The sequence below is a fragment of the Pan troglodytes genome, chromosome 19 (genome assembly GCF_028858775.2).
Source record: "Pan troglodytes isolate AG18354 chromosome 19, NHGRI_mPanTro3-v2.0_pri, whole genome shotgun sequence".
NCBI classification, from domain to species: Eukaryota; Metazoa; Chordata; class Mammalia; order Primates; family Hominidae; genus Pan; species Pan troglodytes.
Genome location: NC_072417.2, coordinates 72614065 through 72636122, shown reverse-complemented (window position 1 = coordinate 72636122; position 22058 = coordinate 72614065). Strand labels below are relative to the sequence as shown.

Below are 22058 nucleotides of genomic sequence, written 5' to 3'. Positions count from 1 at the left end.
ACATGGCATTCCAGGATTTTCATAGCCTGGCCCTCACTTTCTCTCCAGCCTTATCCCTTGCTATTTCTCTTTGTATATTTTGACTTCCACAGTGTCCGATTGCTCTCAGTGTCCTAAATAGGTCAATGTTTGCTCATACTTTCACACCTTGGAACACAAGGGTAGGGTCCCCTGCTGGGGCGTGAAATAACTTCTGTTCCTGCACCTCCTCTTCAGCTGTCACCTTCTCTGTGAGGCCATCCTTAACTCCCCAGGCTGAGTAGACACCCCACCTTAGGTTTCTCGAGCATTTGGGCACACACCTTTACATCTATGCTTCCCAGACTTTCCTGAATATACGACTCAACTTTAGTGTTAGTTAAAAAACAGATTCTAGGCCAGGTGCAGTGGCTCATGCCTGTAATCCCAGCACTTTGGGAGGCCGACGTGGGCAGATCACAAGGTCAAGAGATGGAGACCATTCTGGCCAACATGGTGAAACCCTGTCTCTACTAAAAATACAAAAAAAAAAAAAACCTAGCTGGGTGTGGTGGCGCGCACCTGTAGTCCCAGCTACTCAGGAGGCTGAGGCAGGTGAATCGCTTGAACCCGGGAGGCAGAGGTTGGAGTGAGCCGAGATTGCGCCATTGCACTCCAGCCTGATGACGGAGTGAAACTCTGCCTCAAAAAAAACAACAACAAAAAAAACCAAAAACCAGATTCCAGATTCTAAAACCTCAGAATTTACATGAGAAAAGTCTGGTAAGTTAAGTTCCATATTTCACAAGCGGCCCTGGGGATTCCCATCATTAGAAAAGTTTTGAAAACATTGCTCTATATCATGACACTTCTCATATTGCATTACAACTATTTGAATTACTGGACTCTCAATAGCCTGTGACCTGCATCTGTTCATTATTGTATTCCCAGTCCCAATACAATGCCCAACTCACGGAAGGAAGCAAAATATGAATGAATGAAAATTCAAATGTGTATGTTTCATTTATTTATTCATTTTTATTTTATTTTATTTTGAGACAGAGTCTCACTCTGTCACACAAGCTGGAGTACAATGTCATAATCTCAGCTCACTGCAACCTCTGCCTCTTGAGTTCAAATGATTTTCATGCCTCAGCCTCCTAAGTAGCTGGGACTACAGGAATGTGCCACCACTCCTGGCTAATTTTTGTATTTTTAGTAGAGATGGGGTTTCATGATGTTGCCCAAGCTGGTCTCAAACTCCTGGGCTCAAGCAATCCTCCCACCTCAGCCTCCCAAAGTACTGGGATTACAGGCTTGAGTCACTGCACCCAGCAAGTTGCTCTAAATATGTTTGTTCCTCTCTCTTAGCACCTCAACTAGGGACTTCTTTTCCAGTATCCAGATGCTACACATCACCAAAAGCTCACCAGTGGTGGGATTATGAATCAGTTTTCTTTGTATGAAGAGAACGTTAATAGTTCCTACTTCATGAGTTTTTTTTTGTGAGAAGTAAATGGAATAATACATGTAAAACACTTAGTACAATGTCTAATATTAGGAAGTACTAAGTAAATGAGGTAATAATAATGACAAAGACCAGTCAGACAGAGTCACTTGGGAGATGTCATTCCCCTTGTGAAGCCAAAGTACAAAAAAGGAGCCCACAAAGTCATGCTTTCAGCCGTCTTGAAGGGTACACTGCAAGATTTAAAAAACCCTTTCTGGCAGAGCACGGTGACTCACACCTGTAATCCAGCACTTTGGGAGGCTGAGGTGTGCTGATCGCTTGAGCCCAGGAGTTCAAGACCAGCCTGGGCAACATGGTGAAACCCCGTCTCCACTAAAAAGACAAAAATCAGCAGAGGAAGGTAGTGCATGCCTGTAGTCCCAGCTACTCGGGAGGCTGAGGTGGGAGGATTGCTTCAGCCCAGGAGGCAGAGGTTGCAGTGGGCTAAGATGGCATCACTGCACTCCAGCCTCAGTGAAAGAATGAGACCCTGTCTCAAAAAATAAATAAATAAAAATACAAACCCTTTCTTCTGTTGCCAAATGTCAACATCCTTTCTGATTCAGCCTCTCTTCCCCATCACTGTAATAACCCACATTTCATGGCAAAAAATAGTATTATCAAGAGAGACAAGAATTGTTGGCACACGAATACAAACTTTGTCGCTATCTGGAAGAGTTTGTTCTTGGAGATTTTCTCTAAATATTTGTCCTTCGCATTCTTAGCTTCTTGTAATGTTTAGTACCTTCCCATAAACACTGATTTCCAAAGGATCAGAACTTTAATCACCATCTTGACATCTCCCCACAATGTCCGGTACCAATACATCAATACCAGAATGTCATTGTTTCTGTGCTAGGGGAAAGATGATGGCCAAATATTCTGGGTCCAAAGAGAATGCAGGTTATTGACTCTTTTTAACAGACAAAGAAATGCAAACTGACAGAAGGCCACATTGTTGCCTAATCCTGGACAACAAAGGAGAAGAAACATTAACCCAAGAGATTTGGCCGCATGCCCAGGCTGCTTAAGTGCTAATGCAGAATAGCTCTCAACTCTGACTGGTTATCCCACCCCCTTTTAACCTCCTCACTCAGCATAATTTTCCCCTGCTAAAGGCCGATCTCCTTGAAAATATCTTTACCTACTTGAAACTGCCAAGATCCTTTAGGAGCTTCCTAGTTAACCTTTTGAGGTTGACACTTCACAACATATTTGCAGAGTCTTTCCAAGCCTTGGCATCTGCTCCAGCCTACTCTGGTGCCTTCTGTAAGATTCAGATCAGACTGACCTAGGAGAAGATCTAGGTCTAGGGGGAGTCGTCTCCCCAAAGTATACCTATCTATCTTATTATATTATAATGTAATGAGATTTGAAATATAGAATCTATAAGACACAAGGTACTTTTTAAAAGCCTGAAAGCCGGCTGGGCAGGGTGGGTAACGCCTCTAATCCCAGCACTTTGGGAGGCCAAGGCGGGCGGATCGCTTGAGGTCAGGAGTTCAAGACCAGCCTGGCCAACATGGTGAAACCCCGTCTCTACTAAAAATACAAAAATTAGCCAGGTGTGGTGGCGCATGCCTGTGATCCCAGCTACTCTGGAGGCGGAGGGAGGAGAATTGCTTGAACCCAGGAGGTGGAGGTTGCAGTGAGCCAAGATTGCACCACTGCACTCCAGCCTAGGAGACAGAATGAGACTTTGTCTCAAAAAACAAAACAAAACAAAACAAAAGCCTAAAAGCTATTACATTTTATTTATTTATTTATTTATTTATTTATTTATTTATTTATTTTTGAGATGGAGTTTCGCTCTTGCCCAGGCTGGAATGCAGTGGCACAATCTCGGCTCACCACAACCTCTGCCTCTCGGGTTCCAGTGATTATCCTGTCTCAGCCTCCTGAGTAGCTGGGATTACAGGTATGTGCCACCATGCCTAGCTAATTTTATATTTTTAGTAGAGATGGCGTTTCACCATGTTGGCCAGGCTGGTCTCAAACTCCCGACCTCAGGCGATCCTCCCACCTCGGCCTCCCAAAGTGGTGGGATTACAGGTGTGAGCCACCGTGTCCGGCCAGCCATTACATTTTAATGTGAAACCACCATAATAGCAACACTATTTGGAATATGTTACCGTCCTTATCCCATCTTGAGACACACTCAAGTGCTTTTAGTTGGAAATGCAGCTGCTAGCAACACTTCCTTTTTTCTGGTATTTAAAGTTGTGAGACTGAATTTAGACAGAGTACAGACAGAGAAAAGACATAATAAATCACTTCTCAAGTAAACGAAACTTCCTATATCAAATGACTTAATTATCTGCATTCAATTGGTCTGCCATTGTGTGGTCTGGCTCATGTGACCCTTCCATATTTACAAAGCATTTATTGAGTACATGTTATGTACTGGACATGGTTCTGGGTAAAATCTCAAACATTATCTTATTATTATCCATCACCTTTTAAGCATAAGGAAACAAAAGCTTAGTGAGTTTAAATACTTTGTCAGATTCTAAACGTAATTCAAAACTGGTGCTACACCATTACTTCCTCTACCAAAATATAAAAAGCAAGATATCTTTGTACAAAGAGGAATTAAGAAATAAAATTTTCTTTTCCTTGTTTTCATAATTTTTTTTTTTTGAGACAATGTTTTCGCTCTTGTTGCCCAGGATGGAGTGCAATGGCACAATCTTGGCCCACTGCAACCTCTGCCTCCCGGGTTCAAGCGATTCTCCTGCCTCAGCCTCCCAAATAGCTGGGATTACAGTGCGCCACCATGCCCGGCTAATTTTTTGTATTTAGTAGAGACAAGGTTTCACTATGTTGGTCAAGCTGGTCTTGAACTCCTGACCTCAGGTGATCCACCTGCCTCGGCTTCCCAAAGTGCTGGGATTACAGGCGTGAACCACCGTGCCCAGCCTGTTTTCATAATTTTTTCATTCAATAATTTTTTTTTTTTTTTTGAGAGACAGAGTCTCGCTCTGTCACCCAGGCTGGAGTGCAGTGGCGCAATCTCGGCTCACCACTACCTCTGCCTCCCGGGTTCAAGCAATTCTCCTGACTCAGCTTCCCAAGTAGCTGGGACTACAGGCATGCGCCACCATGTCCAGCTAATTTTTGTATTTTTTAGTAGAGATGGGGTTTTACTATATATTGGCCAGGCTGGTCTCGAACTCCTGACCTCAAATGATCCATCTGCCCACCTCGGCCTCCCAAACTGCTGGGATTACAGGTGTGAGTCACTGCGCTGGCCCATTCAATAATATTTAAGGAATATTTATTGAGCACTTATTATATGCCAGGTACTGTCCTAGACACTAGGAATGCAGTAGCAAATGAAATAGAATGTCACAGAGCTTACATAAGAATGGGAGGAGACAGAAAAAAAAGCAAATGTCAACAGGTAGTATATAAATAAGATAGCAGTAAGTGTTAAAAGCTCCACATTGCTCAATCTAGTAATAAATTTCCTGTCCTCATTTTTCTTGTCCCAGAAATCAGCACCTAGTGCACCTGGTAGACAGCTGATCACTCCCTCCTTGATGCATTTTCTTCACTGTATATAGCAGCAGCTACCCCAATGGCTATTCTTTCTCAGTCTGCCTTATTGGTTCCTCCTTATCTTCCTGACCTCTAAGCATGGAGTCCCAGGACTTGGCCCTCATATCTATTCTGTATCTATGAACATGTTTCATTCAGTCTTGCAGCTTTATTTTATTTTATTTTGTTTTGAGACAGAATCTTGCTCGGTCATCCAGGCTGAAGTACAGTGGCATGATCATAGTTCACTGTAACCTCAAACTCCTGGGCTCAAGTGATCCTCCTGCCTCAGCCTCCCAAAGCACTGGCATTATGAGTGTGAGCCACTGCACTGGGTCTCATTCAGTCTCACAACTTTAAATACTATCATGCACTGATGAGTCCCAAATATATATCTCTATCTTAGTCCTCTCCTCTGAATGTCTGACTGTCAGACCTTAGATATCTAATAGGTATCTAATAACTAATGAAAAAGAACCAGCCAGGCGCGGTGGTTAACACCTGTAATTCCAGCACTTTGGGAGGCCGAGGCAGGTGGATCACTTGAGGTCAGGAGTTCGAGACCTGCCTGGCCAACATGGTGAGACCCCGTCCCTACTCAAAATACAAAAAGTTAGCCGAGTGTGGTGGCATGTGCCTATAATCCCAGCTACTCGCGAGGCTGAGGCAGGAGAATCAATTGAACCCAGGAGGCGGAGGTTGCAGTGAGCCGAGATCATGCTACTGCACTCCAGCCTGGGCAACAGAGCGAGACTCTGTCAAAAAAAAAAAAAAAGAAAGAAAGAGAGAGAGGGAGAAAAGAAAAGAAAAGAAAAAAAAAGAAAAGAAAAAGGACCGAAACTTTATCCCAAACTTCCAGTTACTTAGGCCAAAAACTGTGGAATCATCCTTGACTCTTCACTTTCTTTCATCCCAAAATCCAATTTATCAGCAAATCCTGTTTATTCAGCCTTCAAAATATACCTCTTATCTATCCACCACTCTTAATTTCCACTGCTACCACTCTGCCCTAGACATCAACATCTCTCATCCAGATCATTGCAGTATTCTACTCCCTGGATTCCTAGCTTCTGCCCTTGCCCCCTCCATTCAACAACCAAATTAATTCTTTTAAAATATGTTAGCACATGTCATTTAATAAAAAAACCCTGCCCAGTGGATTCTCATCTACGTTGAGTAAAACCATAAAGCTCCAATGGCTGTGAAGGGCTTGGATGGTTTGAACTTGTTACTTCTCTGACCTCATCTTCCACCCCACCTTCTTTCCCACTGCACTTTTAACACTCTGGGTTTTGTTGTGTTTTTGTTTTTGTTGAGGCAGGGTCTCACTCTGTTGCCCAGGGTGGAGTGCAGTGGTTCAATCGAGACTCAATGTAAGCTCCAACTCCTGAGCTCAAGCCATCCTCCCACCTCAGCCTCCCAAGTAGCTGGGACCACAGGTATATGCCAATGTCTCCAGCTAATTTTAAAATTTTCTGTAGAGACAGAATCTTGCCACATTGCCTGGGCTGGTCCTGAGTTCCTGGGCTCAAGTGATCCTCCTGCCTCAGCCTCACAAAGTGCTGGGATTACAGGTGTGAACCACCACGCCTGGCCACGTTTAACACTTTGGCCTCACTGTTCTGTAAGCATATACTCAACTCAGGGCCTTTGAGTTTTTTGTTTCCTCTTGCTGGAACCCTGCTACCACTCATGGCTTACTCTCTCACATATTTTAGGTCTCTTCTGAAAGTCACCATATCTGTGAGATGTTCCCTGAGTCCCTTATAACACTTACTTCCCCTTGTCCAGCTTACAGAACTTGTCATAACTGATTCACAATATACACATTTACTTTTTCTCCTTTTCTTCTCACTAGAATGTCAGTTTCTTTTTTTTTTTTTTTTTTTCTTTTTTGAGATGGAGTCTCATGGTGTCGCTTAGGCTGTAGGGCAGTGGCATGATCTCGGCTCACTGCAACCTCCACCTCCCAGGTTCAAGTGATTCTCCTGCCTCAGCCTCCTGAGCAGCTGTGATTACAGGCCCGTGCCACCACGCTCAGCTAATTTTTGTATTTTTTTTTTTTTTTTTTTTTTAGTAAAGACAGGGTTTCACCATGTTGACCAGGCTGGTCTCGAACTCCCAACCTCAGGTGATTTGCCCACCTCAGCCTCGCAAAGTGCTGGGATGACAGGCGTGAGCCCCCACGCCCGGCCGAGAATGTCAGTTTCAAATGCAAATCCAGGCCCACAGGGACTTGTATGTCTTGTTGACTGCTGTTTTCCTACACTTGGACCATACCTAGCACACTGAAGGTATTCAATATTGACTGACTGAATGATTCACTGCTAGGAGTTAGTTTCAGGTAATAGAAATCCCAGCTGAAACTATTTAAAGCAGCAGTCCCCAGCCTTTTTGGCACCAGGGACCCGTTTTGTGGAAGACGATTTTTCCATGGACCGTGAAGGATGGTTTCTGGATGAAACTGTACTGCACTGTTGGCAGTACAGTACATCAAGCATTAGTTAGAGTCTCATCAGGAGCCTGCAACTTAGATCTTTTGCATACTCAGTTCACAATAGGGTTCGTGCTCCAGTGAGAATCTAATGCCGCTGCTGATCTGACAGGAGGCGGAGCTCAGGTGGCAATGCTCGCTCCTGTTTGCTTGCCACTCACCTCCTGCTGTGCAGCCCTGTTCCTAACAGGCTGTGGACTGGTCCATGGCCTAGAGGTTGAGGACACCTGATTTTTTTTTTTTTTTTGAGACAAAATCTCACTCTGTTGCCCAGGCTGGAGTGCAATGGCATAATCTCGGCTCTTGCAAGTCTGCCTCCCAGGTTCAAGCAATTCTCCTGTCTCAGCCTCCCGAGTAGCTGAGATTACAGGCATGCACTACCACACCTGGCTAATTTTGTATTTTGAGTAGAGATGGGGTTTCTCCCTGTTGGTCAGGCTGGCCTCAAATTCCCGACCTCAGATGATCCGCCCGCCTTGGCCTCCCAAAGTGCTGGGATTACAGGTATGAGCCACCACGCCCGGCCAAGGACATCTGATTTAAAGGAAGAAAAGGGAATTTATTGGCTTGCAGAACTATCAAAGAACAAACTTTCAACAAAAAAGTTTAAAGATCCAATTGGCTTTTGTTGGTAATTCATTAATTGGGCAGCATTTCTTCTATGAAATACAAAGGCAACCTGAGGAGCTGAGCAGAGGAGCTGGGCTTTACAGGCAGAAGAGGCAGAAGAAAGCAGAAATAAGGAACAAAAAGCAGTTTGGTTGTTTCAAAGTCCCTTTTCTTATAGAATTAAAGCAGAAGGGACTTCCTTATCATGCCAGCTCAGGTTGATGGGGCCTCTTTGGATTGGTTGCTGTGAATCTTCCTTTTTTTTTTTTTTTTGGAAAACTGATCCACTTCTAAGTTCAGTTTGACTACGTAACAGCTAGCATGAGTGACTCCATTCTGGTTTGGTCTGATCTGTTGGGGCCCAGCGCAGGAGCTCAGTCCAAACCAATGGCATCCCCATAAGTTTTACTTAACAGAACTAAAAAGCCAAGGGATATACAGGCTTCAGGTATATCTGGAATCAGGGGCTCAAATGATGTTATCAGGACCACTGCTCTCCTGATGTCTCTGTTTTTCCTGCCTCTGTTCTGGCTTTATTCTGAGGCATACTTTCATTTTATGGGAGGAAGACTGTGACCAGTAGTGGTAGGTTTATGACCTTATAGCTCCAGGCAGAAAAAGAAAAAGCTTTTCATTGCCATCAATATAAAGTTAAGTCTAAGCTGGGCTTGGTGGCTCACACCTGTAATCCCAACACTTTGGGAGACTAATGCAGGTGGATCACTCAAGCCCAGGAGTTTGAGACCAGCCTGGGCAACATGGCGAAACTCTGTCTCTACACAAATTAGCTGGGTAGGGGGGCATGCACCTGTAGTCCTAGCTACTCAGGAGGCTGAGGCGAGAGGATCAATTGAGCCTGGCAGGTCAGGCTGCAGTGAGCTGTGGTCACACCACTGTACTCCAGCCTGGGTGACAGAGCCAAGACCTTGTCTCAAAAATAAAATAAGTTAAGGCCTGACATGAACTGGCATGGATTGTAACATGTCTCCTTTCCCCAAAACCCATCACTGTGGCTGGGAATGCCATGATCTAATTATCCAGGTGCCATGCACATACCCCCTCCTGGAGCTGAGGGTGGAGCCAACACCGCAGAATTCCATGGATGAAAACCATGATGCTGCCAGTTGACTAAAGGTCAATAGATGCTGAGTCAACCAATAATGATTGTCCGTTAGATCACCTATTGCTCACATTAGGCAGTCTCTAGTCTCTAAAGTAGCCACACAGCAAAATCGCAGTGGTAGCAAAATCATAGGAGAGCCCAGCCTAACTGCTGGAATGGGAATCCACAGGAAAATTGCAGCCTGGCTTTGCTTAAACGGGTCAGCCACAGTGCATTTTCAGTGTTGGCAATACAGTCTAAGGATGTGACAAGATCCTCACAAGGTGACTCACAGCCACATGACATTTCTAAATGTGAGGAGAAAAGCGGAATGTCCCTGTTGTGGCCAACAACTTATTGCCACTTTGAGGATAAAATAATTCCCAGCTTTGGTTTCCTCCTCAGGAAACTGCAACTGGTAAAACCTACCTTGTGAGTTATTGCAAAGATTAAAGAGAGGATCATGAGAAAATAGTGTTACAGTGCCTGGAAGAGAGCAGTCATCTGATAATAGTTTCCTTTCCCTGGACTTAAATACTCTGCTCTATTTTAATGTAATGTATGCGAGTCATGTGTTTATGACATGCTAAACAGGCAACAGTTATAGGGCACTGACGAACTGTTGGCCAATGGTCTAAGCACTTTACATTCAATAATCCATTTAATTTTTGGTCCCTCCCCACAAGTCTTTGGGGAAGAAAACATTATCCCCATTTTAGGAGATGAGGAGCTGAAAGGTTGAATAACTCACCCACAGTCTTACAGCTAGTTCGTGGCAGAAACTTATTTCAAATGCAGGCATTCTGACTGTAGGGCAGATGCTCGAAACCAGGACAGCATACAGCCTCTTCCTGAGAACATCTATTTCTTCCACTCTGAGCTGTTTGTCTTATGTCTCCTGTCAAAGGATGCCACACAAACCAACACTTAATAAATGCGTGGAAATATGATGGGGTGACAGACATGGAGCCTTTTCTGTCTCCTGCCAAGAAAGAATTCGAAGTTCAGCTTTTGGCCATTGTCTCCTTGGGTAGTCACTAGCCAATGACAGCACAGCAAGAATGCTAGGGCCTAGCCATTTCTGTTCAACACAGGACTCCTCCAATGGGCAATCTTTGCCATACAGCTCCCTGTTGGGTTGGCAGAGACTTTATAATATCTGCTCACTATTCTAACACTCTCCTTGCACAATCCGGCCTCCTCTCTTTTATCCTTCACAGACATTACTCCCTCTCCCAAGGAATCACCTGCATTCCTAACTCCTTCTCAGCATCTGCTTTAAGGAGTGGTGATAAGAGAGGGTTTGGGGACTGGACCACTCACCACTCAGCCTGCAAGGACCCCATCCAGGGTGGTATGTGGGACGTGAAGAGTTTGTGGCACAAGGTGGCAGCCCAGTGGGTAAAACTTTCACTGGCGGGGACTCGGGAGAATGTTTCAGTGAAGGGAAATGCCTTGGCTGATGCAACGATTTGGACTTTTGTACAGGGTTGAGGGTGAGGGGAGCATGGGAACAATGCATACAAGGACAGTGAGGTGGTTGGTTATTATGAAGTTGCACTGATGCTCAATGAAGGTGGGATGTGAGGATAATGAAAAGCCAAGATCATTAACAAACAATTGAAAACTACATATGAAGGCCAGAGGGTCTCTTTGGAAGTTTACAAAGAGGCCCTTAGTCCTGCAGTGGAAGGATAGAAAAAGCTAAAGGCCAAACTCCAGAATTAGCAATTAAGAGTTGCAGAGCTTCAAACCTGATTGATGCTCAGCTGAGTCAGTCTGTTATGCAATGATCAGGGCCCTGGTATGTAAAACCTGGAACCTGACACATGGGATGGAGCCGCCTGGCTGCATACCTCTAACCGGTTTGATTCCCTGGATTCCTCTGAATCTTCAGAGGCTGCAGAGTTGCTCCTCCTGCTTCCCTCTCCCATTAAGAGCTTGCATTCCCCAGTGTGAAAAGATACTGTAGAAGCCTCAACCTCACAGGACAACAGGAGTCCCCTTCAACATATGCTTCATTTTCTCTCCCAGCTGTAAGTGAACAACTATGTTAAACTGCAGCCTAATGTAGGTGGGATTGGTAGCAAGGAAGGGATTGTACTCAAATGGAGCTTCAAGCATAAACTGGAACATACCTGAAGGAGTCAGAGTACTTGTGGGACTGGATTTTGAGGGTGCTTGATCAAGGGGCCAGGACATAACACTGGCTGAAGGAAAGTTTGTTAAAATCTCATACGCCTACTCTCCCAGGATATGGGATTTAACATCCTGGCAAGGGCCCTGGGGGGATGGTGCAGACCTACTGCTAGGGTGGCTCTTAGAAGCATGGAGAAAGCAATGGTCCATGCTGAGCAAAGTTATCATATCAATATTGCCCTGGCAGATGGTAGAGGAAGGAATAAAGATGCAGAGGGAAGTGGACATGTTGGAATAGATATCTTCTGTGAGGCCAGAAGACCCCCAGAGGATTATGCGACACATAGGCCCAGAGCTTATGCTCCACTTGCCAAGGACATGAGGAATACTCCAGGGAGGGGTTGCCAGCATCAGGGAGAAGTTCAGTGCTGGCGAGGGCTGTGGGTAGGAGATGCTGTCACAGAGCTTGGCTCATGGATAGCAATGAGCATGGTGGGCTCCTGAAGCAAGAGGCCAGGGGCAGCACTTAACCACTAGAAGCCAGAGCGTTGTAATTATAGTAATGACCAGCAAAGCAGAATGGCAGCCAAGGGAGCTTGATCCAAAGAGAGTTGTGGAGATAGTTCACAGAATATGGTGTCCCAAAGGACAAAGTCAATGACCAGCCAATGGGGATGTTGCTTAATATGCACCACCAAAAGAAAGCAAGAATGAGGCTGGGTGTGGTGGTTCACGCCTGTAATCCCAGCACTTTGGGAGGCCAAGGCGGGCGGATCGCCTGAGGTCAGGAGTTTGAGACCAGCCTGGCCAACATGGTGAAACCCTGTCTCTACTAAAAATACAAAAATTAGCCAAGCGTGGTAGCGGGCACCTGTAATCACAGCTACTCGGGAGGCTGAGGCAGGAGAATTGCTTGAGCCCGGGAGGAGGAGGTTGCAGTGAGCCAAGATCGTGCCACTGTACTCCAGCCTGGGCGACAGAGTGAGACTCTTGTCTCAAAAATAATAATAATAATAATAATAATTAAAAATAAAAAAATTAAAAGAAAGCAAGAATGGAGGAGCAGGAGGCTGCAAGAGGTTGCCCTAATGAAACGTCATGGTTGGGGAAACAGCAAGAGTTCCATTTGAACTATAAAATATGGCTCCTGCCCCAGCATTTTGAATTCTTCGTGTCCATGAACCAGCAGGTAAGAAGAGTTGCCATCTTGGCAAGGGTAATTGCCCCTGATTAGCAGGAGGAGTTTGGGCTGCTGTTACAAGTGGGGGCAATGAAGAATATGTGGAGAACTCAGGCAGTCCAGTTGGGTGCTTTATGATACTCCCTGGCCCAACTGAGAACATACATGGATGAGTACAGCAACCCCAGCTTGAGATAAGTATGGTTACCAGTGGCTTCATTCAGAAATGAAAGTTGTGTCACACCACCAGGAAGTCACTGAGACCACTAGAGATGATAATTGAGGGAGAGTCAATTTTGAATGGATAGTGGAGAAGGGAGAGGATAAGTATCAGTTGCAGTCCCAAGACCAACTGCAGTGACAAGGGCTATAGTTCATCCCACTGATCTGCCTCTTTTAAGTGTCTCTGCAAGAGAGGCGCACTGGAACCCTGGAGTAGCTGTTCCCTAAATGGGAGGGGAGCTGCATGGTGCATGGGGTGAACTGTGGCAGTTGTGAAGACACACCATTTGGCTCTCCGTTGGAGAAAGAACTTCCATTCAGCTGCAAGGAGAGTGGTTAGTTGACAGCCTCCAGCTGCAGCAGCTTCAGACCACCTCAGTTTTCAAGCTAAGGCCACACTCTTCCTGAACGGTCTCCAGATAATAACCGAACATAGTGGAAGTACTAGGGGCTGGCTATTTCTGGCCAATGTGGATATCTTCCAATCGGCAATCTTTGCTCTGGAGTTTCCCATTGAGTTGGCCAAAACTGTCAGGTGTGCATTGCATTCTGAGGCGCTCCTGTTCAATCCTGTTTCTTCCCCACTATTTTTTTTTTTTAAACAGAGTTTTGTTTTTGTTGCCCAGGCTGGAGTGCAATGGCATGATCTCAGCTCATCGCAACCTCTGCCTCCCGGGTTCAAGCGATTCTCCTTCCTCAGCCTTCTGAGTAGCTGGGATTACAGGCATGTGCCACCATACCTGACTAATTTTGTATTTTTAGTACAGATGGGGTTTCTCCATATTGGTCAGCCTGGTCTCGAACTCCCAACCTCAAGTGATCTGCCCACCTCAGCCTCCCAAAGTGTTGGGATTACAGGCATGAGCCACCGCGCCCAGCCTCTTCCCCACTTTTTTTTTTTTCACAAGTGTCAGATTAATATAATGGCCTAAAGGCTTTATCTGTCCAAGTTGCTGATTCTCCCTTTTTTCTTTAACAGGCATTTCACCTGAATCAACTGTTTGTGTGCTTAACTCCATCTCCTCATCTGCTTCCTGGAAGACCCAACTGACATAGATGGTTACAAGAAATGATTTCCTCCTTATAAAACTTTAGGTAAATAAACTCTCTGAGCTTCAGCTTTCTCCCTGTAGAAGGAGCATATTAACTCTCTCACTGGGTATTTGGGAGGCTTAAATATATACATTTTAGATTTTTATGAGAATTAAATAAGGCAATGCGTGTAAGATGTTTTGCAAACAACCTTGCACATAGTAAATGCAATAACTTATTCAAATGGAAGAGATAAAGCCAACCATGTGTGGAAACGTATTAGCTTTCTTCACTCCTGATGGATATGGCCATTTGCCTGGCACTAGAGAAGTGTTATTTTTTTTCCCCATTGCTATTAACATCTTTAACTTCAGTGAGAAGAGAAGTATTGGTTATGCCAAACCAAGAAGATGAGAATAGACCTTAAGTACAAGCGATTGTAGTGGTTTTTAGAAATACATATATATAATATTTAAGAACAGATATACATATATATTTTTTTTGAGATAGGGTCTTGCTCTGTCTCCCAGGCTGGATGGAGTGCAGTGGCACGACCACAGCTCACCGCAGCCACAAGCTACCAGGCTCAAGTGATCCTCCGAGGTTAGCCTCCCAAGTAGCTGAGACTACAAGTGCATGCTACCACACCCAACTAGTTTTTAAATTTTTTGTAAAGACAGGGTCTTGCTATGTTGCCAGGGCTGGTCTTGAACTCCTGGGCTCAAGTGATCCTCCTACTACGGCCTCCCAAAGTGCTGGGATTACAGGCATGAGCCACTGTGCTCGGTTATATATTTTTAAGTGATATAATAATGACAATGAAAATTTGAGATAAAAATTGAATTGTGATTATATAACCAAATGATTTAAATCTACAATGTTTAAACAGGAAGAACACTATACATTTTCCATATCTGAAAACTCTATTACAAGATTGGGTAATTTATTCTTCTGCAATGAATTTTGATGTAGTATTCACGAGTCCATAACCAAGATATATTTTAGTTTTCAATAATATGTGGTTTCCTTTTTAAATCAAAACTTTTCATTTGATTTCATTCTCATGTATAAAAATGTACACATCACTTTTGGCTAAGTTTTTGGCAAAGCTAGAAAGTGGAATACCATTAGGAACTTTATCCAAATGCTTAGAAGAACATAGCTCAGCAAAAAAAAATTTACCCATCTAGAGGCTATAAACTGCCTATGGCAAGGTTTGTGCTGAGTTTAAGTCACATCTGAAGTAAATTTATGGTACAGGTATTTATTAAAGTATTTATTACTTCCTCTAGCAAGTCCTTCAGCTAGTGGAATTTTAAGACATGTAACCTGGAGTATTGACTTAATTATATTCTGTATTTGATTTTAATGGAGAAACTAATCATTACAGTGCATGAAACCGTAAGATAGAAATAACCATCCTTTAGGAGACAGGCTAAGCTTTTTATGTTTAATTTGGTAATTTTCTGACAGCCACACCATTTTCTGCACCTGTTGTTTTAAAAATTAATTTGGAAGAAATTTCCTTATTGTAGGTGGACAATTTGAAAATGAAAAATTCTTACCCTGTGAATTTCTCACCCGGAGCACTTTCTTTAACTTTTCCACCAAGGACGTCCCCCTCCCTTCAACTCAAATTAATGAATGAACAAGTTTGAATGCACATGCTCTTCCTGGGGAAAAAAAAATTTTTTTTGTTATCTCTGTTGATTTTGCCAGTTAGAATGAGAAGACTGCTTTTTCTGTTTCTTAGAATATTATCCTAAATTTCCGTTTCAACCACTGTCCTAATAACCTCCCTGAATGATCAGTTGGATATAAAATCATAAAGACACGCCGGGTTTGGAATAATAACCGCATTTCCCCCACCCTTCTACTTTAAAAAGACGTTAAACCTTAACATCATATAATCCATATATTCCATACCTAGTCATTAGTTGCTATTTCACAAAAGTAAAGTCACCAACATGTCACTCATGTAATATTTCTTTCTGTTCCACTGCTCCTGCCTGCAACTGTTTAGAAGCTCTTCCTATCCCTGTCCTTGCTTCCAACATTGCACACATTTTCTTCTCGTGCTTAAAAATAAATGTCAAGTTCTTGATCTTTTGTTAAAGATTCATTGCCAAAGATGGTTTCACAGCAGGAGCCTTCCTAGGGAGAGAGTTGGCTCACATTCCTGCTAAGAATGTAACCTGGGAATGATGGAAAAATAATTATAATCAATGTCAGAGAGCATATGGGTTTCTACCGAGAAGGCTGCCAAGTAGGACCTGCACTAATCCTTTCCATCCATTATCAGCCAGTTGACTCTAGCAGAAAAATTCCTCATATTTGGATAAATGAAAGTCCAAATCTCACACATATTTCTCCCACATCTGAGAGGTTTCTGAGTGAAACCAGTGAATGCCTTGCATTTCTGAAGCTTAGTTTCCATAAAACTACATTATTGTTTGTTTTCTTGTCTGTAAATGTGGGATTGCCTTATTTCTACCGCATCCTTTAATGTGGGTGACCCACTAAGGTCAGTACACACATAGTGAAAGAAATGAGGCCATTCTAATATGTACATTGAAAAGAACCACATTTTAAAAGCTTTGTGCTGATGTGTGTTTCGGCTGGATATACCCCAACAGTATGTGTCATTTTCTAAAAGAGGAATTATGCTGAGTTAATTAAGTGGAAGCAGAAACACCTGGTGCATATCATTATGGAATAAGGCCCTGGGTGATTTAATTAAGATCTTTATTGTTACCAAGTGGCTTTCCAAGTATTTTTCCACTGAACTTATATTTTACTTTACCCTCCACCCTGCTTCTCTTCAGATATATGCCAGGTGGTATATAGTTCCTTTTTTTTTTTTTTGAGACAGTCTAGCTCTGTTGGCCGGGCTGGAGTGCAGTGGTGTGATCTCAGCTCACTGCAACTCCTGCCTCTCGGGTTCAAGCGATTCTCGTGCCTCAGCCTCCCAAGTAGCTGGGATTACAGGCACATGCCACCAAGCCAAGCTAATTTTTGTATTTTTAGTACAGATGGGGTTTCACCATGTTGTCCAGGCTAGTCTCGAACTCCCGGCCTCAAGTGATCCACCCATCTTGGCCTCCCAAAGTACTGGGACTACGGGCGTGAGCCACCGTGGCTGGCCGGTATCCAGTTCCTTTTAGGAGAGAATTTTCTCTCTGTAGAATCTCTGAATACAGGCAAACCAGACATGAATTTGAATTCTCCTTATAAGCTTCTGTGGTTAAAGGATTAGAGCAACTTGCCTCTTTTCTACATAGCAAAAAGATAAAATTCAGCCCGTCCTAAACCGACATTCTCTTATTTTCTAAGCATCAATAAATCAATAAACACAATAAATATGGCTTCTTGTTAAAAAAAAAAACACAGAGTAGACAAAGCAGGGGCATTCTGATTTAGAATAGATGATTCTTCCAATATTTAGAACACCTCAAGCAAGGAGAAAAATGAACTGGAAATGAGGTTGCTGTTTGCTAGTATGGAGTTCCATTCGTAGATCTAGCACTCAACACAGATACAACAAATTGGGCAGCGGCCTCTCAGTCCTCTCTGCTCCAGTGGAAATATTCGGTATGGCTGTCCAGCTCTCAAGTCATATTCTAAAACAAAGACTTTAAAAGACGAATCGTATATTGATATTGTGATGCCACTCAGCCATATAACTTGGCCCCAGATCCCACTGCTAGAGTTATAAAGATGAAATGATTTTTGGCTGGGAACAGTGGTCACACCTGTAATCCCAGCACTTTGGGAGGCTGAGGCAGGTGGATCACTTGAGTCCAGGAGTTTGAGACCAACCTGGGTAACATGGTGAAACCCTATATCTATTAAAAAAAAAAAAAAGAGAGACTGGGCATGGTGGCTCAAATCTGTAATCCCAGCACTTTGGGAGGCTGAGGCAGGTGGATCACTTGAGCCCAGAAGTTTGAGACCAGCCTGGCCAACATGGTGAAACACCATCTCTACTAAAAATATAAAATTAGCTGGGTGTGGTGCTGTGTGCTTGTAGTCCCAGCTACTCGGGAGGCTGAGGCAGGAGAATGGCATGAACCCGGGAGGCGGAGCTTGCAGTGAGCAGAGATCGTGCCACTGCACTCCAGCCTGGGTGACAGAGTGAGACTCTGTCTCAAAAAAAAAAAATAATAATAATAATAATAATAAAGAAAGAAAATGAGGGATCTACCCCAATGCTGCATTATCAGCTTTCAGGAAGACTTGTATTTTACTTCTTATTCACCCGCCCTCCCACCTCACCAGCATATATCTATAAAACCTATGAAAACTTCAGGGTGACCAATATCCCTAAAATACACCTGGGTGCAATTCTGTATTTGTAGAGTAAAATGAGTCAGATATGGACATCCTCACACAGCAACTATTCAGAGGAGGATGAAAACCAGAACTCAAAGACTTAAAGCATTTTTAACTGAGAAAAAAATTCTAGCTATATCTCTGCAACTGGTTTGACAGAACCTAGAAATCAAATTTGCCAAATACTGGTCCCATGTGTTTTGTGAGGATACTACGTATATCATCAAAAGGCTCCATAGTTCGTTTGGTGTGGTGGCCAAATAAGATTATAGAAGTTTTCTTTTTCTTGAGTAGGCTGTACTGTGCTTATTAATAATAAAAACACTTCACCCACTTGTTCAGTATAAAGGCAGGCTCTAACGCCCTAGTGAATTGTGTCGTCAAGTTTATTAGTAAGTTGATTATTTAGAAATCAAAATTCCATAAACCCAGTGGTATAAATGGTAGTTAAATTCCAAGCATAAATCCCAAATAAGATTGACTTCTAAGTCATCGGAGCAAAACCAAGGCTGAGTTCCAGCTGCTGGGAGTGAACACCTGTGCCGGTTCTTCTCCATTTATCACCTGCTCAGTGCTCTGGAAGGCCAGCTTCCTACAGACTGATTTGTTCACCTGGGCTCCCTTGCTGGCTGGCTTTCAGTTGGCTTCAGCCAAGAAGGGGCACAGACTAGAAACAGGAGATGGGAGAAGGTGGGGTATTTCTTCATCTGTTCCTCTCCTGCTTAGCTGCCAGCAACTGGCAATGGCTATGTCCCTCCAAGACTATATTTCTAGCTGAGAAGCCTCTTCCACAGCCCCAGCCCTTACTGGGCTCTGGGAATATGGTTCCTTCCCTTTGGCCCCCAGTCTTGGGGGTATAACAGCTCCTTGCTCTTGTTCCTCGCTGGTATCTGAACATCCTGTGTTGGTTTTCTTAACCCTGTCTATGCCTCAGAGAATAATCTCTTCATTACAGTTTCTTCATTTGTACCATCTAAGGAGAATTGCATTCATCAAGATCCTGACCAGCTGGGCGCAGTGGCTCACGCCTATAATTCCAGCACTTTGGGAAGCTGAGATGGGTGGATCACCCGAGATCAGGAGTTTGAGACCAGCCTGGCCAACATGGTGAAACCCCGACTCTATTAAAAATACAGAAATTAGCTGAGTGTGGTGGTTTAAGCCTGTAATCCCAGCTACTCGGGAAGCTGTGGCAGCAGAATCACTTGAACCTGGGAGGCAGAGTTTGCAGTGAGACGAGGTCGTGCCACTGCACTCCAGCCTGGGTGACACAGTGAGACTCCATCTAAAAAACAAAACAAAACAAAACAAAACAAAAAAAGACCCTGACCAAGAGAGTGAAGGAGGAAGAAGAGGAAAAAAATATTTCATGTTTCTTTCCTGAGTGTAGGAATCCCTGGTGGAATTTCAGACATGATAATTCATGGATCTAACAGGTATTAATCATGTTCCTCTTATAAGCCATTCATAATGAAGAAAGTAGATCTAGTTCCTGCCCTCAACAATAAACACACACATGAATAACCAAAATAGGTACATGTTTTGGAAAATCTTACGTAGGAAATAAACAGGGTGCACTGATAGAGTCACTCATGGGGGAGAGCAGTTTTGGATAGGGTGGTCAGGGAAGGCCTCTCTGAGGAGGTGACAGTTAGCTGAGACCTCAAGGTTGAAAAGGAAACAGCCACCGTGCAAAGATCAGGCAAAGGGCAGGGAACATGTGTTCCAGGCAGAAGGAGCTGAAAGTGTAAAGGCTTGGAGGTGGGAAAAGAGCTTTGTGGGAAAACCAGGACGTATGGCAACTGTTTGACTTTGGAGGAAATTAAAGACATATTTGCAAGCCACATGGAGAGTGGAAGGAAGACAAATGCGACTGGAGGAGGGGCCAGGTGGAGAGTGGGAGAGACGAGGCTGGACAGGAGCTCAGAGAATGTAGGGCAGGCCCTGTAGGCCAGGGTGAAGATGACGGTTTTTATTCCAAGTGTAGTGGGAAGCCAAGAAGAGTTTGAAAGAGCAGAGTCATGCAATCTGGTTTATCTTTCTAAAAGATCGCACTTGCTGCTCTATGAAGAAGGACTTGGGGAGAAACAAGTAGAATCAGGGAGAACAGTCCGAGGGCGATTAAAATAATCCAGACGGAAGATGACTACGTTTTAGTCTGAAGTGATGGGAGTGGTGATGGAGAAAAGCAGACGTCTGCGAGTTTTATTTTGGAGATAGAGCCACAGGACTTGGTAAGGATTGGGCATGCGGGGAGGCAAGGGGAAGGGAAGAGTCAAGGAAGCCTCCCAGGTTGCTGGCTTGGGCCTCGGTCTGGAGGGTGAAGCTGTTTATGGAGAGGTGGAAGACTAGGGGAAGAATAAGGATGGAAAGATTTTTAAGATGAAGATGTCCACGAGACATCCAGGGGAAATATCAAGCCGGTAGATGGCTGCCTGAACCTGGAGCCCAGATGACAAGTTTGAGCTGGAGGATCTTTTTTCTAATCTCTTAGTGGTCAAGTAGGCATCTCGGGTCAACCCAGCTTATGCCAAAAGAGACCTCCACCAGGCCTGTATGGACCTGTTAAAACTCTATATGGGGCTTAGATGTGAAGCCCCACTTAGTAAAAAGCATCCCTATACCCTGCTTTGTCGTAAGTGCACATATTTTCTTTGAAGAAAAGGATTGCTAGTCAAAAACAAGATTTGAGAATTCCTAGGTCCCTGACTTAATACCCTCATAATCTTGCCCCTAGAGTTCCAATTTTAACATGACTTAACGGTATATTTAAAGAGAAAGCCCCGGAGTCCAGTTGGAGTGACAGACAATATTGTCCTCATGGGGAGACATGGGCCCATAGTAAGAGATAAATTTCCAAAGCTTTTCCTTCTGGTTGTCATGGCAACAGCAGCAAGCGCTCTGGAGGTGGGAAGGAGGACAAGGAGGAGAGAGGAGCAACCAGAAGCTATGGTGGCTGTTAGTCTGCAGAAAATAATTCAAGACAGATATTTGCAAGCTGCATGGAGCACACGCCCTGTACATCCAGGTTAGTTGTAAGTATACAGTTTGTAAGTAGACAATTTGTTCTTTTTAAGAACCAGAGATACACATAAAAGCTTTGTCAGACTAGGGGGCCAGGAGTACATCATGCATCTGTTTTATCCCTTGTACTCAGTGGACTGCCTGGGGCTCCATGTACTTGAATAAATGAGCAAATGAGATCTCAAAAGAAGAGTCACTACCCTGCTTATTTCATATGGGTTCAAAAGTTGCCAGGTGGATAGAGCCTTTGGATAAAGATTTTAGTTTACATCAGAACCATATGCATATTGTGGTCAGTGATTACAGAGTGACAAGAAGTGAAAAGAAGGCTAGCCCCCAAGCCAAAAGCCCAAGTCGGTGGGAAGTGGGACGTAGGTCTCGTTCCCCAAGATTGAAGCTGAAAATTATTCACTAACCATGGATAGGATGTTATATAATTGTACACTTCCCATCAGGATCCAGTTTATGATAGTTTTGGACTACATTCTTTTTTTTTTCTTTCTTTCTTTTTTGAGACAGAATCTTGCTCTGTTGCTCAGGTTGGAGTGCAGTGGGGCGATCTTGGCTCACTGCAACCTCTGCCTCCCGGGTTCAAGAGATTCTCCAACCTCAGCCTCCCGAGTAGCTGGGACTACAGGCGTGTGCCACCATGACCAGCTTTTTTTATTATTATTTTTTTAAATAGAGATGGGGTTTCACCATATTGGCCAGGCTGGTCTCAAACTCCTGGTCTCATGTGATCCTCCTGCCTTGGCCTCCCAAAGTGCTGGGATTACAGGCGTGAGCCACCACACCCGGCCTGGACTAGATTCTTGAGGTGATTAAATATCATCTATAACTGGGAATGTAACAAAGGCTGTGGAAGTAAGGAAAGGTGATGGTGTGATAAAGAATACAGACAAAAGGGCGTGGATTC

The 22058-nt window shown here is 43.9% G+C and overlaps 1 long non-coding RNA gene across 7 annotated transcripts in view; it reads left to right on the top strand.

Annotated features, from left to right (window-relative positions):
• The window catches only part of LOC112206093 (uncharacterized), a 102294-nt gene that overhangs the window by 10173 nt on the left and 70063 nt on the right, over positions 1-22058 (top strand). For 5 of the 7 annotated variants that reach the window (XR_002940288.2, XR_002940289.2, XR_002940286.2 and 2 more), the window contains exons 2-4: positions 13734-13849; positions 20167-20352; positions 21009-21146. This is a non-coding gene — a long non-coding RNA (uncharacterized LOC112206093). Of the gene's footprint in view, positions 1-13733; positions 13850-19073; positions 19555-20166; positions 20353-21008; positions 21147-22058 lie in introns of all 7 variants that reach the window. The other 2 variants (XR_010153040.1, XR_008540326.1) reach the window with 2 other exon arrangements.